The following is a 26725-nucleotide window of genomic DNA, read 5'->3' as shown; positions in this document are numbered from 1 at the left end:
ATCATTTGGGGCAGGACCTGGGCCCTGCCCCCTATATCAAGGCTGAGGGAGTATCCCTCCACAGGGAATGGGTTCCCAAAGTCCATTGATGCACTAGGGATAAATACTAGTTTCATTGCCATAGGTCCCATAGACTACTCTGGCCTCCCAACTGACACCCACATTCAGAGGACCTGGTTCAGTTCTGTTCTGGTTCCCCAGCTGTCAAACCGGGTTCTGTGAGTTCCTACCTGCTCAGGTCAACTGTTTCTGTGGGTTTCCCCAGCATGGTGTTGATCCCTTTGCTCATCACTCCTCCCTCTCTACTACTGGATTCCAATTTGGCTCAGTGTGTAGCTGTGGCTCTCTGTCTCTGCTTGATCAGCTACTGGATGAAGGCTCTATTATGACATTTAAGGTAGTCATCAATCTCATTATAGTGGAAGGGCATTTAGGGTAAACTCTCTTCTATTGCTTAGATTCTTAATTAGGGTCATTCTTGAGGATCCCTGGACATTTCCCTAGTGACAAATTTCTCTTCAAACCTATCATGGCTCCTTCTACTAAGGTATCCCTTTTCTTTCTCTCTTTCTTTATTCTTCCCTGACCTTGATCTTCCTGATCCCTTATGTTTTCCCCCACCATCCCTTTCCTGATAACTCCCTCCTCCCTCCCACCATGCTCTCAATTTGCTCTGCAGATCTTGTCCCTTTCTTCTGCAGGTTTTGATGTGTGTCTCTCTTAGGATCCTCCTTGTTTCCTAGCTTCCCTGGCACTGTGAACTTAGGCTGGTAATCCTTTGCTCTATTTCTAATATCTACTTATGATTGAGTACATACCATGTTTTTCTTTCTGGGTCTGGGTTACCTCACTCAGTATGGCTTCTTCTAGTTCCATCCATGTGCCTGGGAATTTCAAGATTTCCACTTTCAGGTTTTGAATGGCTTTATTCATTTCTTCTACTGTTTGCTGTTTTCACATATTTCTTTAAGGGATTTATTCATTTACTTCTTAAAAGGACCTCTATCAGATTCATAAAGTCTATTTTAAGGTCTTTATTGTGTGTTTCAGCTATTTTAGAATAATCAGGACACTCTCTGGTAGGGTTGCTTGGTTCCTGGAGAGACATTTTGTATTTTTATGCTGTTCACTAGACTAGTACTTCGAATCAATGTAAACATTTCAATTTATTCAATTGCCCAGAAATGTGCTTTTCTGACTATTACTTCCCAATATAATATCATATTCAGAATAATACATGCCTTTACTTGCCTTATGGTAAGAAGTCAAATTCTACTTTTAAATTGATTTGTAATAATTTACATATGTGTGGCTAGAGCGTAATGCTTGAATATATTGATACAAATATTTTATTAAGCCAGGAATATTTATTTCTTTCAAAATAATGCTTTTTGCAAACTTTAGTTAGGTATTTTAATTGATTTCCTCCCTGTGATTTCTATAGGGTCACCATGTGTACATGTTGATTTCCAGACCACAGGGACTGAAAACCTCTCTAAACACTAGAAGTCCTTCAGAATAAAATAGCCAGACACACATGACATTTCTGTTCTTAGTAATGACATTTTGGCCACTTGAGTGTTAATGTCCATTTAATAATTAGTGTCAGGATTCAAATTGAAATTACAACCTGTATAAATATTCTATCTATTCAAACTTCTAAGCATTGCAATTATGTTTTCTTACTTGCATCATTCTTTATTAAGAGCAAAGAAGAACAATTTTCCTGCTTTAGCACCCATTCTATTTATACATGAAAATTCCACTATATAAGTTTTTCTATTTGCCTTTACTTATTCATCTACCTATGAATAGTCATAAAACTGCTCATTAGAAATTCTTATCTTATGGTTATAACTCAGTTGTGTTCTTATCTACTAAGGATACTTGAAGCATTAAGTCTAACCCAGACTAGTATGAAGAGAGTCTACATACATCATTTTTTGCTTAAAATTATTGTCAATACTCAGAGAAAAACAAGATTTATCTATGATTGTGCTATAAAAACTTAAATACATAAAATGTAACACTTTTCTCAACTTGTATAACTTTGGAAAGGAATGTTTGGTATGTTAATATATTTTTACCACTTGTTAATTTTATTCGCAAAGTGAGTTCATCTCAATCTCTATCTCAGCATGAGAATTCATCATCCCAGAGAAGACATTTATATTGTTGAGTTACCCTTTTCTTTTCATGGAAGGAAAACAGTAGTGGACTGGGAAAACTCTAAATTCTTGTAATGCCCTCTATAACTTTGAAACTGGGAATTTTTACATTGTTTAATTAATTAATTGTGTATAAATAGCATGTTGTATGTTTTGGTTCATGATTTTAAAAACCTCTTAAATATGGAATAAATTACTATTTATCAAATCATCAGACATGACTCCACACCAATTTTGGTTTTGTTTCTGAGGTTTGTAAATTGTATCTGTATGTGAGCAATTATGTAGGTTTTTGATATGGCTGAGCCATCACCAAGAGATATAGTCTGAGATTTTCCTGAACTAAACAGGGAGATTCCATCTCAAAAGAAAATGAGTGAGTGGCTGTTTAACAATGAATCTATAACACACACACACACACACACACACACACACACACACACACACACACGCATGCACGCACACATGTAGAATGTAGTAACAATAGCACATGTTTACAGTGGACTTCTTTGTTTTTCTTATTTCTTATAATGGATTTATCTATTTATTTATTTATTTATTTAGTTATTTTATATTCTGACAGCAGTTTTGCTCACTCCTCTACTTCTGCTCAGTCCTCTATGATCTCTCTGCCTCTCCATCTACTTCTCCTCCATTTCTGTTCAGCAAGGGGCAAGTCTCCATGGATATTAAAACATGGCATATCATGTAGAAGCAAGACTAAACACCTCTCTTTGTATTAAGGATGGGGAATGTGGCCACGTATTAGGAATAGATTCCCCAAGGCCAATCAAAGCATTGGAGACAATTCCTGCTCCCACTGCTAGAGTCTCCCAAGTAGACCAAGCTACACAACTATCACACATATGTGGAGGGAATAAGTCAGTCCCATGCAGGCCCTCCATTTGCCAGTTCAGTCTCTGTGAGTGCCTATGAACCCAGGTTAGTTAACTCTGTTGATTTTCTTGTGGTGTTATTGACCCCTTGACTCCTACAATACTTCCTCCCTCTCTTCAGCAGGATTCCCTTAACTTGGCCTAATGTTTTGATATGGGTTTCTCCATCTGTCTCCAGCAGGTGCTAGATGAAACCTCTGTGGTGACAGTTGTGCTAGGCACCAATTTATGAATATGGAAGAATGATGTTAGGTATCAATTTGACATTTTTGTCCAAGCATGCTTGGTTCAATTCTAAGTCTCTGAATCATCCAGTCTCTGGGTCTTAGCACTCCAGACAGTTTCAGGAGTAGGCTGACTCTCCTGGCATGAGTCTCAGAGTGGAGCATTCATTGTTTGACCACTCCAACAATCTCTGCACCATCCTTTTCCCTGCCTACACCATAAGCAGGATATATTGTAGGTCGAGGCTTAGTTGACTGTGTTGGCATCCCAATCTTTCCACTGATAATCTTGCCTGGTCACAGAAGATCATCAGTTCAGGGTACATATCTGCTGTTGTTACGAGTCTTAATTGGGATCTTCTTGTAGATACCTGAGAGTTTCTCTTGGACCAGGTTTCTACTTGCACCAGAAATGCCCCTCCTTTTCAGTCATCTCTGTTAGTACTTTCCCCCTCCAATCACACTTCAACCTGGTCCCTCATGTTCCCATCCCTACTTGCGCCCAATCCACCTATGTGATCTCCTCTATTTCTCCTTCCCAAAGAGATCAATGCATCCCTCCTTGAGTCATCCCTGTTAACTAGCTTCTGTGGGTCTGTGAATTGCAGCCTGGTTTTTCTTTACAGCTAATATCACTTATGAGTTAATACATACCATGATTGTCTTTCTGAATCTGAGTTACCACACCTAGGATTTTTTTTCTAGTTCTATCCATTTGCCTTCAAACATCATGATGTTATTGCTTTTAACAGCTGCATAATACTCCACTGTGTAAGTGTACCACATTTTCTTTGTCTGCTGTTCAGTTGAGGGACATCTAGGTTGTTTCCAGTTCTAGCTATTAAAAAAATGCTATGAATATAGTTCAGCAAGTATCCTTATGGTGTGATTGAGCATCCTTTGGGTATATTGGTTATATGCCCAAGAATAGTATAGCTTGTTATTGAGGTAGATGGATTCCCAATTTTCTGAGAAAATGCCATTTTGATTTCCAAAGTGACTATACAAGTTTGCATCCCAACAAGAAATCAAGGAGTGTCTCCCTTGCTCTTCATCCTCTCCAAAATAAGCTGTCACTTGTGTTTTTGATCTTAGTAATTCTGATAGATGGAAGATGGAATCTAACAGTTCTTTTTTCATTTATATTTCTCAGGTATCTAAGGATGCTGAATTTTTCTTTAAGTGTTTCTAGGACATTTGATATTCTTCTGCTCAGTTTTCTCTGTTTTGATCTGTATCCCATTTTAATTGAATTATTTAATTTTTGTGTCTAGATTCTTGAGTTCTTTATTTATTTTGGAAATCAGCTCTCTGTCAGATGTGGGATTGGTGAAGATCATTTCTCAGTCTGTAGGCTGCAGTTTTGTTCCATTGACAGTGTCCTTTGTCTTACAGAAACTTTTCACTTTCTTGAGGTCTCATTTATTAATTGTCAATCTTGGTGTCTATGCTACTGCTATTCTATTCAGGAAGTTATCTTTTATGTCAATGAATTCAAGGCTATTTACCACTTTGTTTTCTATCATTATTAGCACATCTGTATTTATATTGAGGTCTTTGATACACTTGTACTTGAGTTTTGTGCAGGGTGATAGATATATATTTATTTCCAATCTTCTACATGCCAACATCCTGTTATGCCAGCACCATTTTTCCATTGTATAATTTTGTCTTCTTTGTCAAAAAGCAGGTACTGTGGATTTATATCTGAGTCTTCAATTTGATTCCATTGATTCAACTGTGATGTTTTGTCATCCAGGGAAACAGAGACCCTCATTTTACTTGTTTTGATTTTTATTATTACAAGTGAATTTGCAGATTTTAACAAAGGATGGTCTATAAAATTCAAAACAATGTTTTACCAATGTGTTTCTTAAATGAAATATATTTATGACATGAAATAGAGGCAATAAATTCTTGTTTAGATTATTTTTCTAATTTTCATACAAAGATACAGGTTTCCTGATATGATTTTCATGTATAGTTTTTTGTTGATCTCTCTTAACCCCAACACCTTCCTCTCTCCTATCTCCCTAGTACCCATTACTCTTGTGTTCTACAATGTCCACACCCCTCCTTAAAGCTTCTAGTTTTGTAACCATGATTATTTTGTAATTGCCTGGCTGTAATCACTCATACTCCCACACAATTATGCAAATGACAATTAGAAACTAAAATCTGCATATAAGAACAAACTAAATATAGTTTTATCATTTTTTACTTGCTACCTTAATATTTTCCAGTTCCATCGATACTTCACAATTTCATTGTCTATGCATTGGAATTAAATTTTACTATACACTATATTTAGTATTTTCAATGTCTATTCATCTTTTTGAAAGACATTAGACTGATTTTCCCATGAGTTTCAGGGCCCTCTGCCTGCCTTCCTTCCTCTATAAAGGAAAGTTACTCTGGCTTTTGTGGCACCTAGGAGGGTCTAATTGAAATCCCTATATTTAATAAATGTTCCCACTTTGAAAGAGAAAAAAGTAGATATAAATATCTCTGTGACAAAATAAAGAGTCCTTTGGTTATATGCCCATGAGCAGTATGAGAGGTATTATAAGATAATTCTGGTTTAATTTTTGGAGAAGCCTCCATTTTGGTTTCCACAATGGCAATGTCACATCAATAGTGACTAAGGCTGCTCTTTCCCAATAACCTTCCCAGAATTTCTTGTTCTTTGTTTCTATGGTGGTAGCCTTGTTGGCTAGCGTTGTGGGGAGTCGCCCCCACATTCTCCGTTACAAGATGGCGCTGACACCCGTTGTCAGTTGGAGTAAACAACCTTCGTGTGCACGTGCCTGCTACTTTTCCATCCCTTACTCTCTGCCTCTCCCGTGGCGTCATATGGGCTGACGAGCAGGAGCCAGTCAGGAGATGACAGGTTCGAGGCAGGGACTGCTGAGCTATATAAGGGTTGGGCTTTTCACTCCCCGGGTCTCTGCTCTGTAAGCTTATGCTCTCCCTCTCAAGACACATTAAAGCTGTTCTGCAGAAGGATCCTAAGTGTGCCGCGTCGTTCTTGCTGGCGAGACAGTAGCGCGGGACATAGCGTGATACAGAATCTCAAAATATGTGCCCAAGAGTGGAATTTCTGGATCTTTAGGTAGACTAATTTCCATTTTCCTAAGAAACTGCCATATGTGTGTCAGTATTACAATGCTTTTGTGACTACGGATTTCTAACATAATCTGAGGTATGGAAGTGTGATACCTTTGGCCGTGTTCTTTCTACTTAATATTGCTTGGATGGTAACTTAATTTAGGATTGGGTTTTCTGATTGTGTTGGAATTTTAATGGACATTTCAAGAAATCTAGAATCCTGTGGGAACTGTAGCCATCTTCACAGTACAAATTCTGCCAATTGAGAACATGGAGGATCTTTCACTTGTCTAATATCTTCTTTACTTTTTAAAGCATTTTAATTTATAGAAAACTATGTGTTATATAAAGACTTTCTAATACTGCTTTAAAAAGTGTTTATCAACTATAAATTTTGTTACATGGTATTAATTTGTATATCGTGCTCCTTTCCAAATCTGTAGTTCTATAACCTGCATCTGTACATTTTGTTCACTTCAGTAGTCCCTGAATATATATTGCATTTACATCATTTTCTTATAGGTACCTAGGCTCTCAAGGAGTATGAGATGTGAGTGAAATTATGTAAAGGACTAAAGAACTAATTACAAGTGTCTATTAAAATTTTATCAAGAAATTGTACTATTCTTTAATACGAGATTTGTATTTTATAATCCTAATTGATATAGGTAAGTAATGAATGAAAAAGGCATATAACCTGTGTTAATATTACAAAATCCTATGTTAATTGTATTAATATTTTGTTATAAAGAATCAGTCACACTAAGTGTAGGACCATCCTGAAACTAGTTTTCTTTACATTTACTTGTTCTTTTGATGGACTTTTGTACATTATCATTCTTTAAATGCGTCTTACAGAGAAAGGTATTTATATAAGCACCCTAGATTAGTAGTGAAATCTCAGCTGCTGGTATTTCATTTTTGTGAGACAAATTTTTCATATTATTAATATCATTTATATTGTAGCTGTGACTATGATATAAGATATAGTATTTCATGTAGTTTATGTGTTCAGATAATCAGAATATTGTCAAAGCATCTCTAACAACTGAAGAAACTGTTATAGAAAAGAAGGAAAATGCTATTCCTAAATTATGATAACATGGATTTTATCTTATGTACAAATGACTATATGTCATGAAAATATTGATGATCAATGAAAAATTGTATGTATGATAACTGGAAATACTGATCTTATTGTTAAAACATAATGAAACTGAAATACAACATAGTATGTCTCATATAAGACAACAGCTAATGATGAAGTGGATCACATACATTCATTAACAAATAAAAAATAAAAGCAAAAGCTCACACAATAGATGGAGATTATTTCAGGTTACATCCAAGAGGAGTATTAGTCAAGATCATACTACCTTTCCAGTTATAATAGCAGTAAATATTAGTGTTTAAAATATTGCTGAGTATCACCATCTATATATACTTAGCTTATCCCACTTTCTGTTGCTGTGATAAGCACCAAGACCAAAAGCAACTTGAAAAAGAAAGGGTGGCTTATGCATACAAGTCATGATATATAACTGAGGGAAATCAAGGCAAAAACTAAAGGAAGGAACCTGAAGACAGGAGTCATGAAAGATTGCTACTTACTGGCACACTTGTTGGTTTAGAGTGTGTTAACCTTGTTATATGAGTCAGTCTCAGTTACCTTAATATGCTGTACCCCAAAGTGGGCTGGGGTTTACTGCATCAAGCATCAGTTGAGACAGTACCTCGAAGACAAGACTAAAGGTCACTCTGATAGACAAAATTCTTCAGTTGAGGTTCTCTCTCCCAAAATGAGTCTTGGTTGTCCCAACATGGCAATAAAATCAGAATGTACAATACTGTAAGCATATGACAAACTAATACAATGAAGACTTGAAAACAACTTAACATTATGATGCACATTATGCCTATGTATATAAATAATTCTTTTTCTTCAGAGTAACAGTTTATTATGTGAAAAATATTTACAAACTCAGATCAAATCAGATGCAAAATTCTGGATTAATTACATATAATATACATATTAACAAAGGTTACCTCACTCTCATAAGTTTGGCATTTCAGTGTTACTCAACTCTTTCTAGGTTGACAATAATTTTTTAGTTGATATTAGCTTCCTTTGTTAAATCAAATTTATATAATTTTCACAGTAATAACCTAAAGCTCTCTGGTAAAAGTACATGCAATTCCTGTGTGTGTTTTCATTAATTATAAGATCTAGCATTGTGATTAGATAACTTTCCAGCAGCCAAATAAGGAAGCTAAAGATAAGTATTTGTAAAATAGTTAAAATTATTTAGGGATATATTGTTACTAACTGCATATATATTTTGTTTGAAGAGGTAGTTAAAATAGCAAATAAATCATTTAAAGAATAAATAATAACTAAGGTGTCATAAAGATTATTAATAGTAATATGTCTACACATAAACATTTATCCCATTGCTTTCTGTGCTGGAGATTGAACTAGAGATTTAAATTCATATTGCCTTTATGTTTAAACACATCTCTCTGAATACCATGATGTTTAGGAAGTTGGATCAAATCTGATCTTTTCAGTAAGAATGATGCACCTATGTGTAGTTTGATTGTCTCCCTTTAAATGTTCTCATTTCATGATTTTTTTCTTGTGTTCCCCCTAGTATGTTGAATAGCCACAGGATGGAAAGTCATTTTCAGCTGGATATGTCTGTGCTGAGGCTCAGAATGTCTCACAGTGTTACTCTTTTGGAAACCTTATGGATCTATACAGAATGAAAATTATGAGTGATTACAAAATAACAATTTCTATTAATTCCCCAAAGAAATTTGAGTAGGGTTGATTTAAAATATTTATTTGTCACAGGAAAGTTTCATTGTCAATGCTTCCTTGCTGATTTTTGCTTGACAGAGAAATGTTTTAACTTCCCACAGCTGTCATATTTAAGCCTAATTGAAAAGCACTCAGAGGAATCAAAGGGCAACTCATTAACTGTACTCCAAGTGAGTGCTAAGACTTCCTGTCAGCACAGTGTGCTATACAGTTTCCTTTGTACCTACTATGGGCCACTTGCCTTTAGCATGAGATTTTTGGCCCAGCTAGGTCCTTCTGACCTTCTCTGCCCCAAGGAAACACACAGATGCTATATTAGTTATTAAGGTGTTGGCCGTTGGCCATGGTTTCTTATTGGCTAGCTCTGACTTAATTATTGACCTATAACTACTAATTCAAATATTTTCATGTGGTCTTTTCTTATGAGACCTGCAACTCCTTTGCCTGCTACATGATAATTGCTGGCTCAGCATTTCCACAGAGGAGGAGAGAGGAGAAAAGAGAGATTTCCTGTTTGTCCCTGCATATATTCTGATTCCACCCAGATACATCAATTCCTGCCTGGCCAATCAGTGTTTTATTCATTAACAGATAAGAGAAACACATACACAGAAGGACTTCCGCAATACTCTCTTCATTTCTGCCTAAATAAAAAGCAGAGTTTTAATATTAACATAGTAAAATTAGATATAACAAAACAGTTTTCAATTAAGAACTATAGTTACAAAATTTCGTCCATAAACATTTGGCAAAAGCTATAGAAAATATTCTATAATATATGCTACCTTTGTGAGTCTAAAGTCTTAAATGCAACTTATCTTTAATACTTAATAGGATTTGTTGGAATTTAGATTTTCTTTGGTTGATGAATCTATTTCTCCTAGTGAACCTTCAATGCCTGAGTTTCTGTCTTCCAACACTTGTATTCTGTTGGGCAAGCATGCATCTGTAGTTCCTGATCATTTATTCACCTTTTCTAATTCAAGCATTCCTTCAGACTGTGTTTCTTTTATTGTCTCTATTTCAGCTTTCGAACCTTGCACTGTTTGAATTGTTTTTCTTCCATTACTTTAAAATATTTTTTCACTTCCTCTTTTAGGGTCTCTATCATCTTCATGAAGTTGTTTTTAAGGTTGTTCTCTTCTGCTTCATCTGTGTTGGGATGTTCAGATCTTGGTGGTGTACAGACTCTAGACTCTGGTGGCATCATATTGGTTTTTCTGTTGTTGAATGTGTTCTTATATTATCATCTTCCCATCCCTTCTTCCAGTGAATACATGTGGATTCTTTTCCTCTCCTGGTGGGTACAAGCAGATCCAACACTCTGAGGGGTCACAGAGAGGGTGCAGGCATGTCTGAAACACTCCCTCTTATGGTGGGTTGGAGCTGGATTAGCACAGTGCTATCAGCAGACTCCATGTTCCTTGGTGAGCCAGAGGCTAGTCAACCTATCTGCAGTTCCCAGGACAGGAGATCCCAGAGAGGGCAAGGGGAAGGAAGTTTGGACCAGAGAGCTGGAGCTCACCTCTGCCCTGAGTGGGGGCTGGAGTACACTGGTGCTCTCAGCAGGCTCCTGGTTGCTTGGTCCTCTGGGGGTGAGTTGATCTGGTCAAGAGATCCAATTGTGGGCGAGAGGAACATGATGCAAAAATACTCAATAAAATACTGACAAACCCAATCCAAGGACACATCAGAAAAGTCATCCACCATAATTAAGTAGGCTTCATCCCAGGAATGCAGGGATGGTTCAACATACAAAATGTAATCTAGAATATAAAAAAAACTGCAAAAGAAAAACCACATGATCATCTCACTTGATGTTGAAAAAGCCTTTGAAAATAGTCAAACATCCCTTCATGATAAAGGTCCTGGAGAGATTAGGGAAAGCAGTATGATACCTGAACATAATAAAAGCAATATACAATAAGCCAGCAGCCAACATCAAACTAAATGGAGAGAAACTCAATAAAATTCCTGTAAAGTAAGGAACAAGGCTGTCCACTCTCTCCATATATCTTCAATATTATAGATGAAGTTCTAGCTAGAGCAATAAAACAACAAAAGTAGATCAAGGGAATAAAAATTGGAAAAGTAGAAGTCAAATTTTCACTATTTGTGTATAATAAGATAGCTTACATAAGTGACATGAAAAATTCTACACGGAAATTCCTACTGCTGATGAACACTTTCAGCAAAGTGGCAGGATATGAGATTAATTAAAAAATATCAGTAGCCCTATTATATACAGATGAAAAATGGGCTGAGAAATAAATCAAAGAAACATCACCCTTTACAATAGCTACAAACAACATAAGATACCTTGGGATAAAGCTAACATAACAAGTGAATGACCTGTATCACAAGAACTTTGAGTCTTTAAAGAAAGAAATTAAGAAGATACCAGAAAATGGAAAGATCTCCCAGGCTCTTGGATAGGTAGGATCACCACAGTAAAATGGTAATATTGCTAAAGGCAATCTACTGATTCAATGTTATCCTCATCAGAATACTGGCACAATTCTTCACCGACCTGGCAAGAAAACTTCTCAATTTTATGTGGAAAAACAAAAGACCAAGGATAGCTAAAAAAACCCTGTATGATAAAGGAACTTCCAGAGACATCACCATCCCTGACTTCAAGCTCCATTATGGAGCCCCAGTCCTGAAAACATTTTGGTATTGACACAAAAATAGACAGGTAGACCAATGGAATCCAATTGAAAATCCTGGTATTAACCCACACATGTAGGAACATCTGATCTTTGACAAGAAGCTAAAAATATACAATGGAAAAAAGAAAGCATCTTCAACAAATGGTCCTGGCATAAATGGATGCTGCCATGTAGAAGACTGCAGATAAACCCATGTCTATTGCTATGCACAAAACTTAATTTCAAATGGATCAAAGAACTCATCATAAACCCAGGCACACTGAACCTTTCAGAAGAGTAAGTGAAGGTTCCCTTGAATGAATTGGTACAGGAGACTGCTTTCTGAACATAACACCAGTAGAACAGACAATGAGATCCACAGCAAATAAATGGTACCTCATGAACCTAGGATGCTTCTATAAATCTAAGGACACAGACAACAAGACAAAAAGGCAGCCCACAGAATGAGAAAAGATATTCACTACCCCCGTATCTGACAGAGCACAGATCTCCAAAATTTTCAAAGAACTCAAGAAGCATGTCTCCAAAACACCAAATGATCCAATTAAAAAGTGGGCTACAGAACTAAATAGAGAATTCTCAATAGAGGAGTCTAAAATGGCTGAGAGGCACTTGATAAAGTGCTCAACATCCTTAGTTATTAGGGAAATGCAAAACAACACAACTCTGAGATGCTATCACACCCAGTCAGAATGACTAAAATAAAAGAACCCAATGACAACTAATTCTTGAGAGGATGTGGATAAAGGGGAACACTCCTCCACTGCTGGTGGGAGTGCCAACACGTACACCCACTTTGGAAATCAGTTTGGGAATCAGTCATTCACAAGATCCAGCAATTCCACTCTTAGGCATATACTCAAAAGATGTGCATTCATATAACAAGGAAATCTGTTCCACTATGTTCATAGTAGCATTATTTGTAATAGACAGAACCTGGAAGCAACCTAGATGCCCCTCATCTGAAGAGTGGATAGAGAAAATGTGGTACATTTACACAATGGAGTACTATTCAGCAGAAAAAAATAATAGAATCCTGAAATTTCCAGGCAAATGGATGGCACTAAAAGAAACCATCCTGAGTGAGGTAACCCAGTAACAAAAAGATAAACATGGTATATACTCATTCATATATAGATTTTAGACATAGATTTGGGGAGTGCCAGTCTACAAGCCCACTGCCAAAGAGTCTGGGAAACAGGGAGTACCCTAAGAGAGATATGCATGGAATCTCAGGGAAGGGGAATTGGACAGTATATCCTGGGAGCATGAAGAGAGTAAGAGGGATCTGGGGAAAAGTGACTGGAAGAAGACAAAGGGAGAGAAGGACATGAAGTAAGGTTGAGTTGTGGGAAGAATAGAGGAGAGCAGGATGAGAGCTACCATAATACAGCATAGTCATTATAGGTTTGAGGAGAGATCTGGCAATCGTGATACTTCCAAAGATTTACAAGGATGACACCAACTGGCTAGCTAAGCATTAGTGGAGAGTCTACCTTAAATGCCCTCCCCCAATAATCAGATTGAGGACTACCATGTATGTCATCCTAGAGCCTACATCTGTGGCTGATGAAAGCAGAGACAAGACACCCACAGCTAAACACTGAACTGAACTCCTGGAAACCATTTGCAGAGAGTGACGAGTGATGAGCAATAGTGGTCTACAAGACTGCTTTGTCCAAGATGTTTTAAATGTTTGATCAGCTGGGCCATTGCTTCAGAGGGTCTTGTTTTATCAATCCATATTAGTCCGGAAGGAATCCACAACTTTTCGTTTTCTGTGAAAACACAAATAACATATCTTTGCCAAAGTAACATATCCTTATACTTAAATTATGAAGTCAAGACATTTGTAAAATATATAAATTGGATTAATCCATCAGCATTTCTTTTAGAATTTGTTGTTATTTATTCAGCAGTCAAACAATTCAAAGACAACACAATAACCTACAGTATCAAGAATCTGTGTATTTTCCATCTTTATATGGCTCATTTATTATTATTACTCTATTTCTTTTAATTTTAATTTTTTTGTTTTTTGATATAGGGTTTCTGGACAAGGACTAAAGAAAATTTGATGATAATTAGATGTGAATTCTGTCTTTAGAGTTCATGAACTATGGGATCATTAGCAAAATTCTCCATGCACTTCCATTTACTTTCCATTATCATTTTGTATTGTGTAGACTTTTATAGTAAACTCATGTCAGATTACTTATCATGCTATTTTATTAATTTACTGAAGGCATGCCTGTAGTTGTAATTTCTTTTGGAACTGCCAGTTCCCAAATAATGACACGAGACTTTTTATCAATTACAAAAATTGCTCATAGTTTAGGCTTATTCACATCTTGTTCTTATAATTAAAATTAACCTATTCATATTAATCTGTGTTCCAGTATGTGGATCATTACCTTTTTTTCATAATGAATACCTGCTTCCCTCTGTATTTCACTGGCAAAATACCCTACAACAGATCCTAACCCAGAGTTCTTATTTCTGCACAGTAGTCCCGCCTAACCTGTCCTGTCTAGCGCTGTTCAGAATTTTATTAAACTAATCTCAGTGACATGGCACATTCTTACACAGTGTACAAATATTCCACAACATTTCCCCTATCTCTTTGAGTTTCTACCTAAACCATTTCCATTTTGTTGTTTTTGTTGTTGTTTTGTTTTATTTTGTTTTGAGACAGGGCTTCCCTATGTAGCTTTGGAGCTTATCCTGGAACTAACTCTTGTAGACCAGGCTGGTCTCACACTCACAGAGATGTGTCTGCCTCTGCCTCCCAAGTGCTGGGATTAAAAGTGTGCGCCACCAACACCTTTCACTAAACCACTTTCTATCATAATTTTTATACCATCCTAAAAATATGTTTTTAGATCTTAAAACATTTTCTTAGGTAAACAATTTAAGCTTTTATGTCTCTCAAGCTTATAATATTCACATTGTTTTTTAAGTGTCTTCTGAATTTGATAACAAAAAAATCATTACAATTTTGTGGCCTTCAACGCCATTAGAGACCTAAGAAAGATAAAATACTGAGTAAAAAAGACATACACTGACCAAATAACTTCCAAAACTATAGAAGTGACAGAAACATCTGACAGCTTCAACAGCCACCCCATTGTTCTTCTGCAACATTGGGGTATCCATTTTTGACCTACAGGCTGAGACTATCTGACAGACTTTTCTCTGAAGCAGGAATTTTGAAAAAATGTGCTACCTTGTCTTGGCAAAGTTTGGAAGTTGCCATCTTTTGTGTCCTGTTTATCCAATTTGGGCAGTATAATGTCAGCAATTGAAGTAAGGGCATTTTTTTGCCCAGTGTTTAACTTTGCTATGATGAAAATAAACTCCATATGGAGGTTCTTTGATGCCTATCATCTTCTCTAAAATAGAATGGTGCTGTGAGGAGCAGATATATCTCATTGTCATGAAAACCTAATGCTATTAAAATATCTTAAATGCCATATAAGGTAGATCTCTCATGTGTTTGAAGACCAACTATCTATCCAAAATATATATCTGTTTGACTTGGAAAACATGCCAAACATGACTACAAGTTTGATCGCCATAGATGAGTAACTAGTAACCTGCATATGTTTAATATCCTAAATAACTTATAATAATAGTTTTCAAGGACTAGAGCCTTGCATCACATTTTTAAATAAACTGTATAGGTACAATACCTTAAACAAGAGTAGAAACATATATACAGTATGTTATAGCAAAAAAGAACCTAAAATTTGTAGCAATATATAAAAATACATGTAAAATATTTGAAATTAATAGTTGCTTTTTTGTTTAAGAGTAGATTCACTAATCTACACTTTTATCCTACCACTCCTGTATCCCTTTTTTTTTCTTTTCAGAAAGAGATCTCTGAATCTAACTTCTTTGCTTAGTTTTTTCTCTGTCCACGACCAGTAACAACTTGCCACCAATCCAACTAAACATTTACAAGCATCCACAATCCAACTCACAACCAAAGCCACACACTCCACCAAGTGTGCAACATTGTCCCTGACCCCACATCCAGTCCCATCAGGCTAATAGTGAGGTGCCCTATAGTGAGAAACCACACCAAGTTCAGAGCTGGCAGGCAGGGGCTTCAGGCTGGAAGAACTCAGTGTGACTGGTATCCATAAGAAAGTGGCTCACACCATTGCGCCATTGCGTCTCTGTGGACCCAAGGAGGCGAAACAAATCCACGGAATCACTACAGGCCGATGTGCATGGCCTGAAGGAGTACTGCTCCAAGCTCATACATTCTACCCCCCACCCCTGAAGCCTTCCGCTCCAAAGAAAGGAGAGAGTTATGCTCAAGAGCTTGAATAGGGCCTGTGATGTTCATCTTGGATGTCTACAAAAAGTTATCGCAGAAGAAGAGAAGAACTTCAAGACTTTTGCCAGTTTTCACACGGCCCAATGCACGGGTCTTTGGCATCCGGGCAAAAAAGGGCAATGGAAGTTGCAGAGCAAGATGTTGAAAAGAAAAAGTGATGTGCTGTTGGAGTGTTGCAGTAAATTTTCCATAAAGCAAAAAAGAAAAGAAGAAAAAAGAAAAGAAAAGAAAAAAGTCATTGTGTTTTTAAAATTACTTCCTTCTGCCTGGTGGTGATGGCATCTTTAGACGATCCAGAAAATTGGGATAATGATCAAGTCCTGGGAGAGAGCTAGCTGTATCATTTTTGTCTAGTCTGTATGTGATGGGAAAGCGCAGAGCTTCTCTGGGGTCCTGACTGAAGCACTCTATGGGGATGAAACATCTAAGCTAGAAGCTTTGAAGTTATTTTGGCACAGATTGTTTAGGAAACTGCAACTGACGCATTCTGAGAAGCTGTATCACCCAGGATAATTGTCTTCTCTGATATCTGGTCCTTTATTTTTTTCTGAAAACACAGACTTTTAAAGGTAGCATGAGCATTTTCATTAATACAAGTATGAACTATGTGGCATGCACAAATTAGCTAAAGACGATTCTCTGCTTTATGTTTGATCAGGTAAAAGGCATCTGTCAACTTTATAAGTCTGCTTGGACTATATCCATGACATCTGAAAGGATGTCATGTATAATAAATAAGTCATGAAGACTCTGTAGCCAACAAAATTTATCATGTCTCCTCTAGTCTCAGAGTTGTTCCCTTGTAGAGGAATCACTTTTTATGTCACCTGTCTTGTAGTTTTTCTTAGTTTCTTCCTTCATGTCTGCAGCCAAGATATCCGGGAGGTCTCCCCAGATTAAATCTGGTCTTTGTTAATTTAGCAGGAATCTTTTTGTTTCCTGTGGAAACAAAGACATAGCCTTTCACACAGCACAACACATTTCTTGACTTCCATTCTGAAGTAAAGCCATCCTTAAAATGTATAAACTAGTTTAATCTAGCAGTTTCTTCTACAACCCAATGTTTCTCATCAGTTAATGCTTTTTTGTTCATTAGTACTTAAAAACTTCAAAGTCAGCAAAACATCATACAAGATCCAGATACAGATGCCCTGTGTATTTCCCATCCTTATGCGGTTTATTCTTTTTGTGTTACTTTACTCTTTCTTTAAAGACTTTATTATTTTTAAACTATGTATTTTTTTCTATGATAATCAATGCCCAATTTTTTTCTTTTTCAGCACATAGGCACATTCTCAAGTGTATAGTTCAAAAGTTTTCTTTGCCTGGATCTGGCTTTTTAATTTTTTTATTCATTGTTTGTTTGTTTGTTTTGCATCTGCAGTGTTTCTTTGACCACTTGAGCCAAACCATAAACTGCTAGGCTACCTGCCATCTGGCTCTGCTTAGCACACAGCACTGGAAGCTGGGCCCATGCCCTTTGGGTTCATGAGAGCCCAGTCTTATGCCAGGAATTACAATTACCCATTACAGCTCTGGGAAGTGGTTGGGTTTACACTGCTGGAGAATTTTCTGTCTACTTTCCCATTTTACCTAGGAAGGCACCATGCAAGTGCTCAGCTGCACAGCAGGGTCTCTTAAAGGAGCCATGCCTATGCATACTGCAAGCAAGGGGCCAAATCTAGTCAGACTTTCATTGGAGACTGCTAGCCCCTAAACAATGACGTGGAGACTTTTTATTAATTTCAAAAGCTTGGCTTTGGCTTAGGCTTGGTCATAAGTGCTCTTATAACTTAAATTAATTCATTCATGAATTTATGCTCTGCCAGGCACACATAAATTCCTTCACAATGTGTGTCTGCCTCTTTGCATCTCTCTGGTGAAAAACCCTGTACCACATTCTAAACTGAGTTCCTATCTCTAACTGAGTCTCTTCTGACCTCTCCTGCCTAGCTATCAGCTGTTCCGCTTTGTTCTTTTTGGAGGATGTTTCTTTTATATTTTTTTCTTATTTGTTATTTTTAAATTTAAATTAGAAACAAGGATGCTTCACTTGTCAATCCCAGGTCCCTCTCTTTCTCTCCCTCCCCTCCTCCACACCCTCCCACCCATCCCGCATCCCCAGCTTTTTATTAAACCAATCTCAGTGAGAGTGACACATTTTTTCACTGTGTACAAGTATTCCACAACAAATACATTCTTGCATATATATGTTTACTCCAGTGAAATATACACAATGTTTTTAGCTATCATTAGTTTTGGTCATCTAGAGTCAGCTTTACGTTCCTTCTAAAGCTGAAGGCTGCCCTACCTGCTTTGAAATTTTCATCATAATGATTCACAGATATATTCATAGCTGCTTGTGTTATATTGAAGACTAACCAAATCTTATTTCATTTATGAAATTTCTGTATTTGTGTAAAATATTTCTAAAACTATGAATTCATAGCTTTATACTTAAATTTTAATTTAGTCCTGGTGCTTTTAACCTAGTAATATAAATTTTACTGCTGCTGCCTTTTAAGAACGGTTTTCTGTTTATTCTACATTTCTTTATCTAATGAATATTTAGTATTCAAACTTCTATAATTCTTTATGCTCTGTGGCAAAGAGAAAAGACTCAAAGGAGAGAAGTAATAGATAATTTAGGCTTTGTAGGCCATACCATCTCTATTTGCATAGGCAAAGCAGCAACCAAGTACTTAGGAGAATTGTTGTGGTGACTTAAATCGGAATGGCCCACATAGACTCATGTACCTGAATGCGTGACTCATACGGAGTGGGAGTGACACAATTAGGAGGTATGGCCTTGTTTGAATAGGTGTGACCTTGTTAGAGGAAGTGTGTCTCTGTGAGGGTAGGCTTTGAGGTCTCAGATGCTCAAGTAACACCCAGTTTGGCTCACAGTATCCTCCTGTGGCCTGCAGATCAAGATGTAGGAATCTAAGATCCATCTCCATCACCATAACTGCCTGCATTCTGCCATGCTCCCTGCCCTTATAATGGACTAAACCTCTGAACGGTAAGCCAACTAAAAATGTTTTCCTTTATAAGAGTTGTTATGGAAACAGTGTTTCTTTAAGGCAATAAAATCCCCAATGAAGACAGAAGTTTTAAACACATGAATGGAAAACAACAAAGGGAATTTAAAATCATTTCTAAGGAGAAAGAAAATTTGAAGCCATACATAAGATTTCAAACACACACACACACACACACACACGTGTGTACCCACAAATGCAGACACATCCTTGCTCATATGTTCCTAGAAACAGAATGGAGAAAGCATTTCTGCTAGTCTTTAGACTCTTTTCCTCAGTTATACCTTAGTTTAGTACAGCAAAAATAATAGTTAACTGGATCCTATGCACATCTAGTGATATTAATGTTTATAGTCTCTAATCTAGATATTAAAAGCCACCAAAGTACATTCACTTTCATCAGAATTTTCAAAAGTGAATATTGGGAAATGTGTCAATTATATTTACCTATTATGAACATTAAGAGCAATCCTGAGTTTCTTCATAAGCATTAAAAAGTATGTGAGGTTACTTGACAAAAAATATTTTATATGGCAGTAGATTTTACCTCTAATCTCTATGAATTGTTTAGGAATTTTATTAGAATTGTAGAAAGTATAAGTTTGGATATTGTATTTCTCCCAAAACATATTTCTGGGTTTTCATTACTTCTTGAGATTTATTAAAGCAATGTAACAATAATTTATTTCTTCTATATCAATCCTATTTCTTAAGTATTATTTATTTCTTTACATTTCATTGCCCAGTTGTGATCCAGTTTCCACTCCTCTTTAAATGACATTCACATTTTATGCAATGAGAACTATAAATGTCATTTCACGTGACAGATAAAGCAAAGGAACCTTTACAGTTGTGACTAACTACACTGAGAATATGGAGGTTGTACCAGGTCATGGACCCAAACACAGGCACTGGACAAATGCATCTTTGCTAGGATAAGACACTGGGAGAGGTTACAATCTATGAATCACAATAAAACTACCAAAGAAAAGATGCCAACATGGAAGCAAAGATTAAAATCTCTGATATGGTTAAATGAGGCTGGCAGCTTGGAGACAGGAGAGGACTGATGTATTCCTTGGAGGGTACAGAAAAACAGAGAACCAAAAAAAAAAGATTTTTGTCCCAGTGTCAATGATTTTGGAATTCTGGCCTCCAAACATATTAGAAAATACTACCAAAATCATTGCAATTCATTATAACAACCATAATAAACTCACTACAATCATCACAATAAAGAAAATAATACAAAGAATTATCACTGGGTTTTCAATAATTCAATATTGTGTTAGTGGCATGAAGAAAATCTAAAGGCTTGTCTTTTTTTAGAAACTGAAATTGTGAAGGTAAACAGTGATGATATTACTATCATGGTATTGTCCATAAGCCCTGAAAATTTGTGAGCTATTTCTTAGTGTTCTAACAAAAGTTCCCACCTGATTTTTTTTTACCCAAGAATTTTCAGTGCTGTGTTTGCAGCAGATAATCCTGAAAGATGAGGTAATGTCTTGTTCCATGACCAAGGGCGGAAATATGAAACAGGTGAAATCTTCAAGTTCAATGTTCTTCAGATGAGCACTAATCCACTGTGTGTACATCTACCTGAGACCCTTGGTGTCATCCCTGTGAACCTAAAGGTCAAAAGTAACTGAACCCAGCTTGAACACACAGCTACGATTGCTCATGTTGGTAGCAAAAGCCTTTGCTCTGACCAAGGTGCCTTGAATCTTCTGACAGTACTGATAAAGTATAAACTAATACAGTATAACAGATTTAATATCTTAAAAGATGGGTCATTGATATTTAGAAAACCTTGAAGTATTTCTTAGTTTTATCCGTGGCTGAAACTCTATAGATTATTATACAAGAAGAGCAATGGAAAGAGATCCAGGCAGAATGGTGAACAATTCATGTCTATGCTTCATTAGGATTACTTCTACCTGGAAGAGAAACAGTAAACCATGAGCCTTTGTCCAGCAATCAAAGTGAGAAAACCAACTGAACCAATTTCACCATAAATATTTGGAACCTAAGGCTTTTAGCAGGAAACCTCTGCCTGGTTGTTTCAAAATTCCAATCTATCCGAAGGAAAAGCATTCATTGTAAAGCCCAGTGTCAGTACAGTTTCAGCACAGTGAGTTTCCTCATCGGTTACCAGATAGGACAATTGCCTGATTGCCACATGTGTGTCAAAAGCCAATGGTACAAGCATACTTCCTTAAAGGAGGAGTCTACATTTCCACACAAATCTCAGACCATCAGTGGTTCACTCAGGAAATAATAAGATGTAATGTAACTTATGTTAAAGCATAAGTTAAACTTCTAATCTGTGAATGAATTATTACTGCCACACGCATGCGCACAAAAAGTTACAAATATGATAGTTTACAAATTTCATTAAAGATGTAGAATTTCAAATGTCCTTGAAAGATGAAAAAGAAGGTAAGGAGTATACAATCTGTTGTTGCTGCTGTTATTATTATTATTAAGTGCACAAGCAAAAGTAAAGTATTAAGAGAAACAGTGTTACTTCTATGATGAAAATTAGGTCAGGGGAGGGGTAGCATTCTCATTAGAAGAAAGGATACATTCCATCGAAGGCACAAATGACAGGTAACCTAAATCAGAGTGCCTTAGAATAGCAACATTCTTCCGAATTGAGGAAAATGCATATAAGAAGCAAGATCTCTTATTTCTATATCTCTATAAGAATGAGTGACTAAAATAAATATATCATACTTTTCACTTAATATATGAAGTACATTATTGACTATAAACAGAAAAAATAACTTTGAGAAAGTAAAATACCTAATTATGTTCTAGATTGTATACAAGGACACTAAAGTCAGAAACAATGTGAGCATATTTCAACTTTCATATGATTAGAGGGTCCTAGAACCACTCCATGTGAACCACTTAAAATTTTCACAGAAGCTATTGTGAGAGGAGAGACTAGAGAGAGATGCAGAGAAATGAAGTGGGTAGATGAAGTCCTTATAGTTCATAACTTTCTCCTCTTCATTTCATCTGAAAGAATGTTTTTCTCTGTTTTGTAGAACTGTGACTTTTTTAATTTTTTATTTTCAAATTTAAATTTAAATTAGAAACAAGGCTGCTTCGCATGTCAATCTCAGATCCCTCTCTTTTTCCTCTCCTCCTCCCATGCTCTCCCACCAGGCCCCCAAGTACAGGCTCATTTCCCAGAGAGGGTGAGGCCCTCCATAGGGTAACCATAGTCTGTCATTTCATCCAGGTCAAGGCCTAGACCCTCCCCCAAGAGTCCAGTGTGAGAGTGCATCTCTCATTGTGGGATGGCAATCCAAAGTCCATTTGTATGTGAGGGATAAATACTGATCTATTACCCAAGGCCCAATAAATTGCCTAGGCCTCCTCAATGATGTCCAACTCAAGGGGTCTTGATCAGTCCCATTCTGGATTCCCAACCATCAGTCTGGGATTCGAGAGCTAAACCTTGTCAGGTCAGCTGTTTCTGGGGGTTAAACTAGCCCAGTCTTTACCCCTTTGCTCATCAGTTCTCCTCTCTATCATGGGGTCCTTGAGTTCAGCTCATTGTTTAGCTATAGGAGTCAGCCTCTGCTTCAATCAGCCAATGAATGAAGGTTTTGTTTCCCAGACTCTCTGGCAGTAGGATTGTAGTCTGGCACTCCCCAGAACTATGCATAAAACCCATAAGTGAAAGAGTACATACCATGTTTGTCTTTTTGTGATTGGGTTACCTCACTCAGGATGGTTTCTTCTAGTGCCATCCATTTGCCTGCAGATTTCAGGATTCCATTGTTTTTTTTTTTCTGCTGAATAGTACTCCATTGTGTAAATGAATGACATTTTCTCTATCCACTCTTCAGTTGAGGGCATCTAGGTTGCTTCCAAGTTCTGGCTATTACAAATAATGCTTCTATGAACATAATGGAACAGATGTCCTTCTGTATGGATGTTGACCTTTTGGATATATGCCTAAGAGTGGAATTTCTGGGTCTTGTGGTAGGTTTATTCCTATTTTTCTAAAATCTCCATACTGATTTCCAAAGTGCTTGTATGAGTTGCCATTCACACCAGCAGTGGAGGAGTGTTCCCCTTTCTCTACAACCTCTCCAGCATAAACTGTCATTGGTGTTTTTTATTTTAGCAATTCTCACATTGATGCAAAAATACTCAATAAATACTGGCAAATCAGATCTGCAAACACATCAAAGCAGTCATTCACCAGGATCAAGTAGGTTTCATCCTAGGGATGAAGGAATGGTTCCACATATGAAAATCTATCAATGTAATCCACCATATAAACAAGCTGAGAATCAAAAATCATATGATCATCTCACTAGATGCAAAAATAAAAACCTTTGACAAAACCCAATACCCCTTCATGATAAAGGTCTTGGAGAGATCTGGGATAACAGAAACATACCTAAACATAATAAAAGCTATATACAGCAAACCAACAGCCAACATCAAACTTAAATGGACAGGACTCAAGGCATTTCTGATAAAATCAGGAACAAGACAAGGCTGTCCACTCTCTCCATACCTTTTCAATATTGTACTTGAAGTTCTAACTAGAGCAATAAAACAACAAAAGGAGATCAAGAGGATACAAATGGGAAAGGAAGACGTCAAACTTTCACTATTTGCAAATGATATGATAGTTTACATAAGTGATCTAAAAAACTCTACCAGGGAAATCCTACAGCTGATAAATACTTTCAACAAAGTAGCAGCATACAAAATCAACTCAAGAAAATCAGTAGCCCTACTATATATAGATGATAAAAGGGCTGAGAAAGAAATCAGAGAAACATCACGCTTTACAATTGCCACAAACAACATAAAATACCTTGGGGTAATGTTAGCCAAACAAGTGAAAGAACTGTATCACAAGAACTTTGAGTCTTTAAAGAACAAAATTAAGGAAGATATCAGAAAATGGAAAGATTTCCCATGCTCTTGGATAGGTAGGATCAATGTAGTAAAAATGGCAATCCTGCCAAAAGCAGTCTACAGGTTCAGTACAATCCCTATTAAAATACCAGCAAAATTCTTCACAGACCGTGAAAGAGCAATAATCAATTTTGTATGGAAAAATAAAAGACCCAGGATAGCCAAAACTACCTTACTCAACAAAGCAACATCTGGAGGCATTACCATCCCTGACTTCAAGCTCTGTTATAGAGCTGTAGTCCTGAAAACAGCTTAGTATTGACACAAAAATAGACAGGTAGACCAATGGAATCGAATTGAACACCCTGATATGAACCCATACACGTATGAGCATCTGATCTTTGACAAAGAAACTAAAAATATACAATGAAAAAAAAGAAAGCATCTTCAACAAATGGTGCTGGCATAACTGGATTCTGGCATGTAGAAGAATGAGGATAGATCTATGTCTATCGCCATACACAAAACTTAAGTACAAATGGATCAAACACCTCAACATAAATCCAGCGACACTGAACCTCTTAAAAGAGAAAGTGTGTGGTACCCTTGAACTAATTGGTACAAGAGACTGCTTCCTGAACATAACACCAGTAGAACAGACACCGAGATCAACAATTAATGCATGGGACCTCCTGAAAGTGAGAAGCTTCTATAAGGCAAAGGACACAGTCAGCAAGACAAAAAAGGCAGCCCACATAATGGGTAAAGATATTCACTAACCCCACACCTGACAGAGGGCTAATCTCCAAAATTTACAAAGAACTCAAGAAGCAAGTCTCTAAATCATCAAAGGATCCAATTAAAAAGTGGGCTACAGAACTACATACATAATTCTCAATAGAGGAGTCTAAAATGGCTGAGAGGCACTTGAGAAAGTGCTCAACATCCCTAGCCATCAGGAAAATGCAAATCAAAACAACTCTGAGATACCATCTTACCCCTGTCAGAATGGCTAAAATCTGAAAGAATTTTATATTCATGATATTTAAATTTTTTACACTTTGGTGAATAACCACAGGACAATTTCTCTATCATTTTCAGCATTTATTTTGCAATGCCTCTCTTAAAGAAAACATTTTTTCTCTTGCCTAATCAGTGAGGTCACTTAAATGAGGATGTCCTCCATAGGGCATGTATTTGAACATTTAATTCCATGTTAGGGGTGCAATTTGAAGAGGTTGTGGAACTTTTAGGTGGTGCAGTATGGTTGGAGGAATTCCACCACTGGGTCAGCCCTGGCCCTTCCACCTGAAATTGAAGAATGGGTTTCTCAGCTTCTGCTTGTAGCCTCCTACTGCTATTCCTCCCCTGCCATCTTGGACTCTCCTATTTGAACTATGAGCTAAAAGAACTCTTGGTAAGTCTTTTTAATTGTGGTATTTTCTAAGGCAGCAAAACCGAGTTACAGAAATAGAGAGAAGTTAGAGAAATTTCTCTATTTCATCATGTAAAATACACTTCTGTCTTTGAATCAGCCTTTGTTTTAAAACTGTACATCAATGAGATACTTTGTTTCCCTGAGCTTTTAAACTTTACTTCTAATCTTTTGTCTTGTTACACATGGCAGATAATCTTGGATAAATATTGAACACAATGATATTTTTATTATCATACAAATGTCAGAGTTGTTGTAAGTTTTTTCATATTCTATGAGCCATATATCAACCACCATTTTATTTCTGATAATCCTTATTAAGTTCTTCTAGTCAATGCACCTTAGGTTGGCTTCTCACTTGAATTCAGGTATGTGTTCTGTGAGATCCAGTGCAAACTGACCTGTAATGCTCATCAGCCATTATTAGCTTCCTATCTTGCCAGGGAACTCTACAGTTTGGTTACCTTTTTCCTCTATCTGAGAAGTTCTTATTTTAAATGTATAAATTTAACATATTGCTCAAGGTCTTGAGTAGGGAACACTTTGTCACAAGCTGATAGTGTACCCCCATTCCTTGTCTTCCCACCCTGTTACTTTTCTTCTTAGAACCAATATTTCACATATTTGTTTGTTATATTTAAACCCTGAATTAGAATTGCAGCTAAATTGGCTCACTGAGACCTAAAAATTTCAATTGACTTTTTTTCTCCCCTAAGGACCTAGAAGAAATAATGGTACATCATCAACAAAACTAGATATTGGAGAAATTACACGGAATAGATTAGAGAACAAATGAATGCAAGCATTAATGAGTATGATCAAAAGTCCACATGGCCTGTGTCATCCTAAGGTGTTAAAACATTTTTGGCAATTATCTTCCTTCTTTTGTGTTTTTGTGTTATCATTGCCCATTCATTTTAGAATCTGCTTTCTTTATACTTGGTTCCTATTTTCTCTGAACTCTACTGCCTTGATTTTCCTGAATGTTGAACACATTCTTCTTTTATCTCTTCTGTTAAATATTCCATTATTTCTTAATGCAGTTGATCAGTTTTGTTTCCAGTGCTCTAACAAATACAGTGAATATTAAGCTAAACCAATGGAAAGATTCAGAAA

At 36.6% G+C, this 26725-nt stretch overlaps 1 pseudogene; it reads left to right on the top strand.

Moving 5' to 3' along the window:
* LOC101833955 overlaps window positions 1-16395 on the top strand; it is a 48450-nt pseudogene extending 32055 nt beyond the window's left edge.
* Window positions 16396-26725: the final 10330 nt, after the last annotated feature.

This window comes from Mesocricetus auratus, unplaced genomic scaffold (genome assembly GCF_017639785.1).
Source record: "Mesocricetus auratus isolate SY011 unplaced genomic scaffold, BCM_Maur_2.0 Super-Scaffold_100043, whole genome shotgun sequence".
Classification (NCBI taxonomy): Eukaryota; Metazoa; Chordata; class Mammalia; order Rodentia; family Cricetidae; genus Mesocricetus; species Mesocricetus auratus.
Note: the sequence above shows the minus strand (reverse complement) of the source record. Positions and strands in the feature narration are given on the sequence as shown.